We start from the raw sequence: 10,885 nt of genomic DNA, 5'->3' as shown, positions 1-10,885 counted from the left end.
GGGACTCTATAAACCCTTCCTCACAGCCGCACTTTCATGCACAAATCAGTTTTGGACTTCCAAAATTTTTTTTTGTTCAAGACACAAGGCTGTTCGATTTCTCTCCCTTCTTTCAAGAACAAGGCAATTTCGATTTCTTGGTGCAACAATGGTTTCTCCATAAAAAGGTGTAGACAGCCCTTCTCAAGTTCCCCCCTAACGGGTTACTCAAGATGTACCCAAGAAATTTACACCAAAACCAAGGAAACCCTTCACCGACGCTAGAACGTACAAGAAGATGTTCAAGAGAAAGGTGAGTCAAATTCCCAAGAAACAAGTAGTTCAAGAACTTCAAGAAGTTGTAGATCAAAACTTTTGATTCTTTTTCCTTTGTTTAACTTTCTGTTTTGGGTAGAGACAAGGTGTATTCAAACTGATTTGGCAATAAAAGTGCAGTTCCTTATTTTGTTTTTCTTGCCACCCGAATCTTGTTCTTTCCTTTCCTTTCTGTTTCTATTTTTTTTTCTTTAAAACTCAACAAATAACAAGAACTCTTAGCCGAATGAGGGAAATTTCCAGATTTGGATTTCGGCACACACACACCCCAAACACAACCGAATTCCTTCAAGAACTTCCAAGAAAATTATCAAGGACTTCAAGATAGAAATCAAGAAATCCAAGAAACCCTAGAATCTTGTAGGTTCTCTTCAAGATCTCACAAACACCAACTAGTTTAGCCAAAATCAGATTAGAAAATTAAGAAAACAACTTGGATGACTCAACAACCAACTTGGACAGATTTGGAAACAAGAAACCCTAGCGCAGGTGGAACCCTAGCCGCAAGTAGAAACTCTAGCCGCCGTCCCTAGAACTTTGATAACCACGGACAGATTGGGGCTAACTACTACACGCACGACTTGGACAGAATTTTGATGCAACAAGGGACACAAGACACGATCAGATTTGTAACGGCAACAACCACACATGCATGGACATATTTGACACAAAACAATGAGCAAGACTTCGGACAAAAATGAAGATAACTAACGACTCAATACCAAGAACCAAGTGCGGACAGATTTGATGAACTTCAAACATCCCGGCAACAACAACAAGTCGCGGACAAATTTGATGAACAACAACCCACGCACGATGGAGACACAAACGGCAGACAGAATTTCCACGAGAAAGCAACAATACGACGTGGACAGAATTATTTTTTTTTTTTGTAAAACAAGGCAGCGGAACAAAGAAATCAAAGACAAAACTACGGATATAACGGAAGATACCTCCACCTAGGCTCTGAAGCCAACTGAGACGGTTCTCGATCAACATGTTTCGAGACACGTAGCACGTTTGCCCAAGGATCTAGCGAGATTGTCCAACGCTTGGATTGCGGAACCTAAAATCAAAACAGACGACACGATTTGATTGAAGGTGGTAGAACGATGCCTCCAGTTGAGGTGACTACTCAAAGGATAGGCCAGATGAACAATCAAGGACCACACGAGATTGCTCACAAACCCTTGCCAAGAAGCAAGTAAAGGCCGACTCTCTCACAACAAGAAGAACCGAAATAAAGTAACTTTTATTGATAAAATGTGTAACCCTTAATTCGTACAAAGTGAGTCTTTAAATTGACTAAGGGCTAATGAAAACCTAGAGGGAAAGGGAAAAAGGTTCGGCCACTACAAGACAAGGTGGGCCGGCCCATGACTAACTAAACAATCTAGTCTAACTCTAACAATTGAAACCTAGCACTAAAGTCCTAAGGCCTAGTCGGCCACCCCACTTGGAGGCCCACTTAACTCTTCATGGGTTTGGATCATCGTGTAGACCACTTGATCATTCCCTTCCAGGCCCTCAATGTCCCTATGGATTCCTTGCTGGTCTTGGACATTTCGCACAACGGTTTGGAGTGACTCTTTGAATTGCTTAGTCTGCGCACGAGTAACTGGGCCCAATGGCACTCGGACTGGATCATTGCATGGGCCAAGGTCCATGCACACATCAATTAGCTTCCACAAAACCATCATGAACACACAGTTGAACATGCAACAAAGGAAATCTAGAGTAGAGAAGGGCCAAAAATATGCATTTTCCCAAAACTTTCATGCAGCCTAGTCGAGGCTTTGCTGCAACTTCATTGGTTTTTGTCTTAAGCATAGCAGGTCATCAAAACAGGGAGGAACCAAAACATTGTTTGAAACCAAAACCCATGCAAACATTCATTCTCATTCTCACAGCCAAAACACCCAATATCAGATAGGTTCCTCGCTTTTAGGGAGAAAAAACAGATTGTAAGAACAAGATGGTAAGAAAAAGAAAGAACCAGCAGACACTGACGTACTTAAAATGCAAATAAATAGCAAAAGGAAACAGCTTTGGACTGTAAAAATGCAAGTAAAAAGGCAAGGAAACAGCAAAAAGTAAACTGTCTCTCCCAATTTCCGGCTACACTCACGGGCTTCAACCAGCTTTGGACTGGTCAGAGCTCTTCTCACATACACACAGAACTTCACTAGACTGATTCCTAACAGCAAACCTAAAATTTACAGCAACCCAACAAACTCCCTCACCAACAGCAGACATTACATCCCAACATGAATGCATAACATCAGAAAGAGCTAAGAAATTTTACTAAAAGAAACGGGAGAGAAACAAACAGGTCAATAACCCCCATTCCCATACATTCACCAGCGAAAGCTAAAGAAACAGGAGAAAGAAAGCATTACAGTGCTTTTCCGGTGATGATTGACGGCGATGATGATGGATTTCGGTGAGATGGTGACAACTTCTTGTTCCCTCGTGAAGTTCCTCCTTTTCTCCTCTCAGTTTCTCCTCGTAGTTTCTCCTCTTCCTACTCTCTCTTTGCTTGCTCTCATTTTTCGTTTTTTCTTTCCTCAGCCGAAACCCTTTCCTTCTTTCTTTCTTGCCTTTTTCTCTGGTTTCCTACCCTCACTCAGCCCCTCTGTTTTCTCTTCATCCTCCGCCCCTCTCTTCTTTCCTTGCTTTGTTTTCCTCTTTTTCCTTGCTCCGTTTCTTGCTTTCCCGAACCCTTCTCCCTTTTCTTCCTCTCGGTTCTTTCTTGAAGCCCTCACCAGCTTTTTTCCTTCAGCTCTCTTAGTTTTTCGTCTCCCCTTGCCCGTAGCTTTTCCTTGTTTCTTTTTTTTCAATCCCCTTCTCTCCCTCAGCCCGTAGCTACTTTTTTTCCCTTTCTTGCTTTCCCTTTTTTCCTCTTGATTCCCGTAGCTTCCTCTTTCAACCCCCAGCTGCCAAGCCTCCCCTTTGTTTTCTTTCTTTTTGTTTTTAGATTTTCTCCAAAAATCTCCCAAATCAGCAAGTGTCCTACCACCTCATCTATCAAGTGTTGTGGTGTCAATAAAAAATGAGGACACTTGTCTAATGCCTATCCATCACACTTAACCCTCTTGCATGGCCTCCACCTAGCTATATTCTTTTACTTTTACTTTTTTCTTACCTCTCTTTTTTACTTTCTCTTTACACTTCAAGGTAAAAGTTAATGTAGCTAAAGTGGTAAATTCTTTCTTTTTTTTTTTTTTTTTGATTTGATCTGATTTAAAATAAATGAATTTGCAAAGATTAATACCCGTGAGAGTAAATATCCTCTTAGCCTAGATAACATCCATAATTTGGTGCTATTTTTTTATTGCTTTTTTTATTCTCTTTGTTAAAAGAAAATTAATTGATTTTTTTAATAAGGAACGATGGATGAATTCTGTGCTTATGCTCCTAATAAAGTCAGGTGGATTGGTTCTAGGAGATTTTCTACTGCATTAGTTTTCTATCTATCCACGGGTATCAATCTTGTCATTAATGTTTCTCCTATTGTAGTCCGTGTATGGTTCAATTCGATATTATAGACACAGATAGGAATTTTCAACTGTCTTTTCAAAGATTGATTGAATTAATGTTAATTTTTCGGTATGGATTATATCTCATAATTGGATAATGTTACCCTATTTTGTGTAAAACTTGCTTTTAATAAGGTGAATCATGTGAAACTTAAATTAATAGGTTACATGTAATAGTATTACTGACAATAAGATTGGCATTTTATACTGTGCTAGAAATATGAATACTTGTTGAAGTTATATCATATAGCACAAGGGAAAGTTCATTTGCTATTTATGTGGGTGATTTTGAGACACAACTTTTTATGTACTTTGTTTGAAAAAATCCATTTAGTGCTTCAAACTTATCAACCAGCATATGGTTCCATACCTTTGGATTACTTCCTTTTGTTTTTTGGGAGATGAGAACTAAAATATTTAATATACTGTTGCTATTTTAAAATTCAACTTAATTAAGATTTGCAAAGCCCAATTACACAAAACACTTGAAAATGTTTGAAAATGTTGTAAACAACTTTTCTCATTAATCAATCATGTCACATGCATTGATAAGTTTCGGCTACATATTTATTTTGAAGAAAACTATTCGCTCAACCCCTAAACTATTTCCTTTGCATTATTTTGGCCCATCAACAATATATTATGATAAACAAGCCCTTCAACAAAAAGGGTCATGTTTAAGGACTTCTGTCAAATTTAGCTATTAGTGCTGACAGAACAAGGGGTAAAAGCTCTTAAAATATTTTCATTGTCAAGTTTTGGCCCCTTGAACAATTAAAAGTGTATACTTTTAGCCCTTCTCGCCATTTTAGTCATAAATACAGCTGGAGCCAAAAGATATTTTTGTTCAATCACTTAATATAAACATTGGGACTAGAATCAGAAGAGTTAAAAATGAAGAATATGCTTTATTATTTAGTGTTACAAAAGACTGAATCTAATGATAGTAAAATGAAGTGTATTTTTCTTCTTAACCCTTTTGATTATGGTCTCGATGGTTATATTAAGTTGTTAGACATAAATGTCCTTTGATTTTGGTTGTACTTATGACTCAAGTGGCCAGCAGAGTTGAAAGTATATACTTTTAATTGTTCAAGGATTACTCGGAAATACAAAATAAATTTGAGGCAAAAACTTGATAAAAGGGAATAGTTTAAGAACTTTGTAGGTACTTTATTGTTAAGAAATTCTTATGTTTAGTCAATTTTACCTCTCATTCATTCAGCACTAATGGCTAAATTTGTTGGGAGTCCTTCAACGTGACACCTTTTTTATATTGAGAGGGTTTGTTTGTGATAATATATTGTTGAGGGACTACAAGAGTGTTATGGGAATAGTTTAGGGGTTAGGCAGATAGTTTCCTCTTTATTTTGAGGATTTTTCCATTGTGCTTTTTAGACTTTCTCTCTCCAAAATGGATGACCAAGACGAGGAGATTGACAAGGATCCTGGCATTATTTACATAGATCAAAGGAGAAGGAGAAATCATAAATATATATATCTATTAAGGCTGGGCACTCAAAGGGAAGAATGCTGTATGCAATATTATTTTGGGTTTGTATGGAGTTTTAGAGTTGAGTTTGAGCACCTAGCAAGGAAACAACATCTTGGAAGAATATATTTTTAGCATATTTTATGCCACCATTAGGGGTGTTCAAAAATAAATGAAAAAGTAGGTAACCAAGAAAATCGAATTGGTCCAAATTGAAAAGTAGGGTAACCAATTTGTAATTTTTAAAATGGTTAGGTTACCCGAAACTATTTGAAAAATTAGATTAGGTTATAGTTTTGAATTTTCAAAAACAACAGTTACCTGAACCTAGCGGCATGTATGTAAGGTTAGTTAAGATAACTAGTAGCCAAATCTCAATCCATAATTATTTAGTTATTTAGTAATAATTTAAGTTATGAACCCATGCCATTATACATTTTATTTTCCACAACTTATAAACATGTATATTTAACCTTATCTTCCATTTACTTTGTCCATTTCCTATCTTTGTTGCCACTATTTTCATTTATTCTACTACTCTTTTTTTTTTTCTGTCTTCAAAGTTCTTTTTTCTTTTTCATAATTTCTATCCACTTCACCATTCTGTTTATTTTATTTTTAATTTTTAGAGCTTACATTTTTTGTTGTAAAGCAACTTGTCATCCTCAATGAAAAAATGAATTAAAAGATTTCAAGAAGTAGAAAAAATGAAAATAAATATTTGGAATATTTTATGTTTTAATTATCTATTGTGTTTTGACTTTTTATTTTCTTAGTGATTTTTTTAGAGTTGTAGGATTAAACACTTTTATTAATTTGGACAACTATTGTATTGTTATTTTCATTAATTCAATTCTGTTTTTCTATCTTCCTACAAGTACAAGAGAGTTAGGTTAGTTTGTATACCCGACCCTATTTTACAAGCTGGCGATTAACCGATTGAATAGGGTTAGAGTATGTAATACAATTTTGCTGAACCACTCTTGCAGTTAGGGTCAACGAAATTGCAATTGAATTGGTTATTCGGTCCATGAACACCACTAGCCACCATAGAAAATTTAGGAGTATTATCTCTTTTTAACTCAGCTATACATATCATCTCATGATATTAGGAGACACAAGTTGGAATTGGTCCTCTTGATCAACTCTGCTATGATTCATATTTCGTTTAAAATAGAACATAAAAGTTCCTTAGCACTAGAGCTTTTCAATAATTTAACAAGATAATTACCCTTTTGGTTTTGCTTGTAGTTTTGGCTATGTAAAATATTATTGATTTTTTTGCTTGTGTACTTGTTGTTTCCCACGTGAATTATATGTATCTCTTGTGCTACATAATGGGGAAGCTGCAATATAGCATTTTGGCAAACTCGAATGGGGAAGCTGTGACCTTACACAATCCCGTTTTTATTATGTGTTTATATAATTCAGTGGTATATATCTATGCGCAATTTCAAACTCTAGTTGGGCATCATCGTATCTTGACGTGAGATCCAGTAACTAGTTTTAAATAAAGCACAATCATACACAATGACATAAGTCTCACACACAATAATCATAGCAAAGAAAGTGTCAATATCAAACATAAAGTCCACTCCCCCCACATCACCAATAGAACTATAGAGGGACAAGGAGAGGCAATTGTCCTTCAAGAACTCTAAAATTATTTGGATTCTATAGGTATTTAGAGTTTGGGGTTTTTTTTATTTAAGTTTTTGCTCCCTCTCCTACAATTTTTTTTTTTAAAAAAATAAAACCCCCTTTAGAACTTAGTGATATTCATATAATGGTATCAACTTTAAAATTAAATATAAATATAGAAGTTTCTCCTTTCTACTTAGAAGATGGAAGATATGCACTAGTATACTATATAGAATCTCAGAAGTGTGGCGTTTATCCAATAAGAAATGCAAATGACGACGTTACTCTATAAGAATTGAGATTAGTTTATTGCTCAAGACAAGCAAATTTACCACAAACTCAAGAACATGAATTTCTTTATCTCTGGTTAGTTATCTCTTTTTAATTTTTTTCGTAAATCACTTCAACTTGAATTTCATCATATCTTGATTGATTAAAGAAGAGGGTTAATTGGACTTGACCCCCTAAACTTTGCCTGAGAAAAAAAGCATTTATTTTTCTTCTTTTTGTCTTAGATCAAGAAAGAGTGATAGAAATGATATTTAGAAATAGTTTTTAGAGATTATATTAGAGAAATATAATCTTTTTAATTTTTTAATTATTGATTCATTAAAGATTCTTATTTCTTAATCATTTATTCACTAGTGGCATGGGGCCATACTGATGTTATATCTACGAGTTTGATTTTGCAACTGCTCTATGGGATTGTGTATCAAAGTATGGCTTTTTTTTTTTTTTTTTTTATAGATTGTGCATTCTCTCCAAAAAAATTCATTAAGACTCTATTATGAAATAAAATAATAAAATGGTAGATGAATTTCATGCAAGTGCTTTGATAATTTATGTAGGAAAGAATATCATGAAAAAGTTTCTATACAAGTATCAGTTGATGCTTATCATTTGTGAAAGAAGAATGTGCATACCGAGAATGCCTAAATTTCATAAATTATAATAAAGTAAGTTGAAACCTATTTTGTTAGGTTTCACTTTTTGATTTTGAGTATTTATGCTATATTTGGTTAATATTTGAGAATTTGTCCATTACACATGTTGCATTGTACTAAATTCCTTTAACTAGTAACTGAAATTTTCATTAGACATGTTCCTATACTTGTCATTTGTGCCTTGCCCCCAAACTCCAATTCTTGGGTTCGCTAGTGCCCTACACTTAAAGTAAATATTGTTCTCAATGTGAAATAGATAAAAGATAGAAACTAATATTTTCCTTGCTTAGAAGCATGGTCCAATCAAAGCGAGGCTCATAAGTTGGTGCTTAGCTTGCAATTTGGCTACCTACAAAAGATCAACAAGAAAAATAACTTCGTGGAATCATTAGTTATAATCTAAAACATAGTAAACAAACTAATAAGAGATAAACTACTTAAGTAGGTAACTGACAAGAAAAAGAAATAAAAAAAAATAGAAATCCCACAACTTGACCTTTATATATCAAGAATGTCAAATTTATCAACCATAAGTAAGCAACATGTCAAAAAAATCACTTCAAATCAAGTTCCAAATGAGAAGTTAAATCAAATCCAAGTACATGGATCATACATAGGCAGGAAGAGTGTTCGAGTGTCCTATTTTATAGAGAAGATGAATTGATTACCAATGTTTATCAAACTTTTTTTTATCATTTAGACTACACAATCATATGAAGATATCAAATAAAGAACAGTAATTAATTAAAGCTAAACTTAACCAAGAACTAACAATTTCACTTAGATTTCTGCAATTATAACCCTTGATTTTAACTTTAGAACATGTCAAGAATTACCTCAATACGAGGTCTATAGCTCAATTATAGTCAAATTACAAAAAATTGTCATTCTAGAATCTTAGTTGGATTTAGAAACTAACTTTCTTAATTTTTCAAGGTGGTTTCAATTTGATTTCCTTCTTCCTTTAAACTGCTCAAATGTCGAACCCGAAACCTCCCACTTAGATGTCCTCTCCCCTTACCACCCAACCCATCCCTTCCCCCTAAGAACCTTCATTTAATAGCTCTTTAAGTACTTTTAAGTATGAACTAATTGCTTGCTCCAAAATCTATCAAAACAAGTTTAAACACCACTTTAAGTTATTATTTTTACACTTTAACTTCAAACCATACTTATAACACAAAAAACCTACCAAAAACTATAATTTTGACAACTTTTACACATAATCACATTAAAATTGAACTTAATCACACATGCTAGAATATATATATATATATATATATATATATATATATATATATATATATATATATATGACACAAATCATCAATCAAATAAATGCATAGTTGTCCTTAATATCTACTTAATTAGGCAATGAAACATGCCAACAACAGTTTCCCATTTCACCAAATATGAAGATGGAAAAGCACCACATATAAAGAAAGCATAAATCATTTGATGTCTAATAAAAACAATAGTTCTCCAAATCACCCCATAAATTTAATTTGCAAATTCACAACAAAACCTTTCAAGAATGTAAACTAAGAGTAGTAAGTTAGTTATTTTGTATGTGTTGGATTAGAAAATTTGAATGAACATACATACATTTAAGTTTAAAGTGGTAATAAATGATAAATAAAGATGAGATACTATCTTCAATATAGTAGCAAACTATTTTTTTTTTTTTTTGGCAAAACCCCGTCATTGGGGTGGGGATGCCAACCCCAATTTTATTCAAAACAAGCTGTCAAGATTACGTGGAGCTAAAGAAAACCAGAGGCTAGAGCATAGTGATACTACTCCCTGAAGAGCTAAACCCGTACATTTGAGAATTCTCTACTATCTAGTAAAACAACTACCCTTACTCTCCCTGGGAGGCTAGCAAAGGATGTAGTGATCCACTCCCTCCTCAATTTAGACCCAGCTAACATATCAGCTAGGCTGTTTGCCTCCCTAAAGATGTGAAGTACAGAAGCGGACAAGGTCTTAATCAAATCTCGGATCTATTGCAAAAAATTACATAGAGGCCATTGTGATGTACCCCTTGACTGAACCAAAGAGACGAGGGATTCCAAGTCCACTTCTACCAGCAGTCTCCCCTGAAAATCCATTGAGCACAACTGGAGGCCATGCAGTAATGCCAGGCTCTCCGCTGTTAGGACATCTACCTCCCCGAACTCCTTATAGAAAGCAAAGATGATCTTCCCTTCCTGGTCACGGAGCAAGCCTCGCCCCGCTCCCTGTCCATGGCCAACACTCACGTCCGTGTTCAGCTTCACGTACTGAAAGGGTGGCCGCTTCCATGAGACTCCCAAGTATCAAACTTTTCTATGGCACCGGGTAGCCAGTGCTCTCCACGGATCACCAACATCCCCTCTGAAGTGAGCTGTCCTAAGAACCTTCGTCCGTCCTAGCTGTTCCACAAAACTCTCCACCATGCAAATAACACCTTGAGCATCAAAGGCTACCCCTTCGAACCTTGCTTTATTGCGGCCTTTCCATAAGAACCACAAAATTAAGCAAGGAAGCGCCACCCTAATATGATCCCGCAACACAAACGATGACGAGTAAAACCATGCCAGGCACATAGCCGAAACCGATTGAGAGCTAGAGCTCAATATTCCAAATCTCGTCTTGAAATGATTCCACACCTGTACGGCAACAGGACCATCGAGGAAAAGATGCAGCAACGTTTCCCCCTGGGCCGAGCAGCACGAGCAACAAGAAGCTAGACTAAGACCGCGATGCTGCAAAACTGAGTCCATTGGGACCATGCACCGTAGGACCTTCTAAAAAAAAAGGAAATTTTCAAGGGAACAGTCGCATTCCAAGTAAAGTTATCCACTACTGACTTGTTCCTCCTCTACCGAATAGCAGTCCAAGCTGCTTTGATTGAAAATTCACCAGACGACGAATCTCCCCAGACCATACAATCTTCTTGGTCGGGGAACAAC

At 35.6% G+C, this 10,885-nt stretch overlaps 1 long non-coding RNA gene across 1 annotated transcript; it reads right to left on the bottom strand.

The window, feature by feature from the left end:
• Positions 1 to 1,547: 1,547 nt before the first annotated feature.
• Positions 1,548 to 3,279, bottom strand: LOC140036929 (uncharacterized). The gene is made up of 2 exons (XR_011840562.1): positions 2,715 to 3,279; positions 1,548 to 1,954 (listed from the first exon to the last, which is right to left on the bottom strand). It is a non-coding gene; the product is annotated as an uncharacterized lncRNA (long non-coding RNA).
• Between the last annotated feature and the right edge of the window lie 7,606 nt (positions 3,280 to 10,885).

This window comes from Coffea arabica, chromosome 2e (genome assembly GCF_036785885.1).
Source record: "Coffea arabica cultivar ET-39 chromosome 2e, Coffea Arabica ET-39 HiFi, whole genome shotgun sequence".
In the NCBI taxonomy this organism is placed as follows: Eukaryota; Viridiplantae; Streptophyta; class Magnoliopsida; order Gentianales; family Rubiaceae; genus Coffea; species Coffea arabica.
The sequence above is the reverse complement of the archived record's forward strand: the minus strand, read 5'-3'. Positions and strand labels throughout refer to the sequence as shown.